The 3,459-nt window shown below is 60.2% G+C and overlaps 1 protein-coding gene across 2 annotated transcripts in view; it reads right to left on the reverse strand.

Moving 5' to 3' along the window:
- LOC113216447 (gastrula zinc finger protein XlCGF57.1-like) overlaps positions 1-3,459 on the reverse strand; it is a 185,033-nt gene that overhangs the window by 180,364 nt on the left and 1,210 nt on the right. The window lies entirely within an intron of this gene.

A 3,459-nucleotide genomic window follows, 5' to 3' on the forward strand; every position in this document is an offset into this window, starting at 1 on the left:
GGGGTGAGGGTCTAAGACGAGAGCAGGAGCAAAGAGATTACTTTTAATCCCTCAGCGCGGAATGGGCGAACACTCAGATTCTTCAGAGGCCCCATTAGCAGAGAGCTGCTCTGAGAGGCTCCGCTGCTCTCACTGAACCCCGCACAGGACCGTCGTGCAGCTGCTGCTGGCTGACCCCTCCGCAAGACAGCCCCCATGCCCCGACCGCTGCACTTGCGTCTGTCCTTCGGCTTGTAGGCAACCTATGTCGTGCTCCTTCCCTCTTCTGCTTCGTGGCCCCGGTGGGTAACTCTCACTTGTTCTTGCCGCATCGGCACCATTTCCTTCAAAGATTATGCAAAACACGAGTCGCACCCGGCCGGGGTAAAAGGAGGGAGGTGGGAGTGAGGGGGGGGGGGGGGGGGGGGGGGGGGTGAGTCGCGGATAAATTATCGAAAGGTCCAATCTATGCGCATTCTGATCAGCAGCCAGAGAAAGAGAAAGGGAGAAGGACGGGGAGGGGGAAGGGGAGCAGGGGGTCGAGGGGAAGAAGGCATCAGATTCAAGTCGGACCGCAGTCGGGAAATGAGAGACGCTTGCTGGATCCAGAGGCGGCCAGAGGCTGGAGACACCACTGCGAGGGGTGTGCCTCTGCGCCTCCAGGACCTCCAGGCTAAAGACGCTTTTTCTCCAAACAGAAAAAAGATCAGCTACCTGGATAAACCAGTTTGTAGCCAAACACGGGATAACTATCTATACGTAAGTTATAAAGAGCTAGCCTTTCCTGCCTCTCGAGGAGCAGACTTTCCACTCGTGTGTCTACTACAGACCATATTTTCCCGCGCAGCAGCAGAGCACTCGCCTGGTACTCTCCCCCACGCAAACGCGCACTCCCGATACGCACGCCTGGCCTGGCAGCACTCGTTCCCTCCAGGGAGCTCCCTCCCCTCCAGCAGGAAGCACTCTCGCAGGAGCGCGATCTCCAGCGGCAACGCCCTCCTCATCGCCAAGCCTGTCTCCTGCGTTTAGACGGTTTATTTCTCCAGCCAAGCCGATGGGGCAGAAAAACTGTCGAGTGGGATGGTGGGGGGGGGGGGGCGCCATATGAAACCATGGGAGCAAAAGATGGGGGGTGAAAGTAAAGTGGCCTGAGACGGAGTCCAGGCGGAGAGCAGGGCAGGGCCCGAGGGGGACTCCCCAAAGGTGTCGGCAAATCGGCGTCCCTTCTTAGCCCGGATAGGTCGCGGGTAGGCGGCTAGGCCGCTGTAGCGCGGATACATACACAGGAGAGAAGTGTGATCGGTGTGATGAAGAGATTGTTCGCAAATCAAATCCGGACCGAAAACAATGTGGTTTGTATTTGTCCTTCAACTATAGACGTGCGGCGACAAACGGCTACTTCTCTTCTCCCCCCCCCCCAACTATTTCTTTCTTATTCTCCTTCTTCCTCTTTCATTCTCTCCAACCCCCACCCCCTGTCCCTCCTGAGAGGGGGTAATTTTATTTAGCACCCCCTTCCCCGTGAAGGCGGCGGCCCCACACATCACTTCGCTAAGTGGCGGCAGCAGCAGGAGCTCTCGGTGTCAGTGTGAGTGGGGGGGGGGGCGCCGCGGGGGGGGGGGGGGGGGGGGGGGGGGGGGAGGGGGGGGGGGGGGGGGGGGGGGGGGTGGCTCATGACTCCGGTTGCGGCCGCTACAGCTTCCGTTGCCCGATGATGAAAAAAGCAGCAATGTCTACCAAGGATGTAGAAGGGTTAACTTTAAAATCCCTACGGGGGAGAAGCAGAGAGGGAGAGAGTGGGAAAGAGAAGGCGAAGAGTGGAGGGGAAGAGTGGAGGAGGAGAGTGGAGAGAGAGAGGGAGAGTGGAGAGAGAGGGAGAGTGGAGAGAAAGGGAAAGTGGAGAGAGAGGGGGAGAGAGAGGGAGAGAGAGAGGGAGAGAGAGAGGGAGAGAGGGAGGGAGAGAGAGTGGAGGAGGAGAGTGGAGAGAGAGAGGGAGAGTGGAGAGAGAGGGAGAGTGGAGAGAAAGGGAGAGAGGGAGAGAGGGAGGGAGAGAGGGAGGGAGAGAGGGAGGGAGAGAGAGGGAGAGAGCTATCTTTGCGGCAGGTGCTGAACAGCTGACCGAGCGCGAAGGCAGTACGTATCGAAGCAGCAGTAGTCAAACTTATACAATAAACTAGACCAACGGTATGAAAGAGGTTGTGAAAAAAATGCCGAGAACGTCTGAAGCGGCATCCGATGTGCAGTCGAACGCGTCTGAGCCCAGTTTACTCCGGACTCGGGCGGCGCCAGCACCATTGCCGGAGCCAATTGCGCGGAAAATGGCGCAAAAGCGGGCTGGCGTGCACAAAGACTGCAGCAGCCCCCCCCCCCCCCCCTTTTGCACACACGCGCGCGCACGCAAAAACACGAAGTTTGAAGAAGAAAAACGCAAACCGGCCGTACGGGGGATATGTCGTGGAAATCCGCTCGAGATGGTGGAAATCGAGAAATGAGCCGGTGGTGATGGTGGCTCCACCTGAGCGCGCGAGTGCGAGTGGTTCGCATCCCCTACGGTGTGCACCGTGGCACCCCCTCTGCCGACTGATTCCGAAGAGCGCTCTCCTATACCTTCCGTATAGCTCCATCCTTGTCGCACTCATGGGGCAGCTCCCCTTGAGCGCTCTTCGGAATCAGTCTGCTGGGTAACCACCATGCGAGCGGGCGACTTCACCCCACGCCAGGGGCGGACCGAGGGGCGGACTGGCCAGGGCGGGAAAGCGGGAAATCCCGCTCGGGGCCCCCTCGAAAAAGGTAACCATTTCGGGCCGGTTACGAACTTGGACCCCTTGTATAGGTAATTCTCCCCTGAGCCCTGTGCCCCGGGCCCTCCACCTTACACGTCACGGACTGAAGGCCTAATGGCAGCCGGACCGCCGGACATGGACATGACCCGCACACGACGAGGAGAACGCGGCGGACAACAAGAAGAGGGTGAGGGGAGAGGGCTGCACTGCACACCAACCCCCACCACGGGGACATGGTTAGAAAGGTCAAGCAGCAGCAGCAGCAGCAGCAGCAGCAGCAGCAGCAGCAGCAGCAGCAGCACCACCACCACCACCACCACCACCACCACGCCCGCAGCCCGTCCGACCTGGCCACCAACACGGGAGAGGGGCGAATGGTAATTGTCTGTGTATGCGAGGGGAGGTGGAAGAGGGAGGGAAGGGGATGCATATGGAAAAGGGATCGTTGGGGGAAGAGGCGGGTATTGGCGCAGGAGGGAGGGGAGGGGGGGACAAGAGCAAGGGGACCCAGGGGCACCAGCAGCAGAGGGGTCGGGGGGGTCGGGGGGGTCGGGCGCGCCGTGCTCCCCATGTTTTTTGCCGTCCGCAATTAGATGGCACAAAACACGGGCCGTGGCTATCGGTCTGCGAGGACGGCAAAGTTGTCCAGCACAGCAGCCTCGCTCGGCCGGGAGGGACAAGGGCCGGGGGGCGGGGG

Source organism: Frankliniella occidentalis, unplaced genomic scaffold (assembly GCF_000697945.3).
Source record: "Frankliniella occidentalis isolate FOCC.00 unplaced genomic scaffold, Focc_3.1 Scaffold54, whole genome shotgun sequence".
Lineage (NCBI taxonomy): Eukaryota > Metazoa > Arthropoda > Insecta > Thysanoptera > Thripidae > Frankliniella > Frankliniella occidentalis.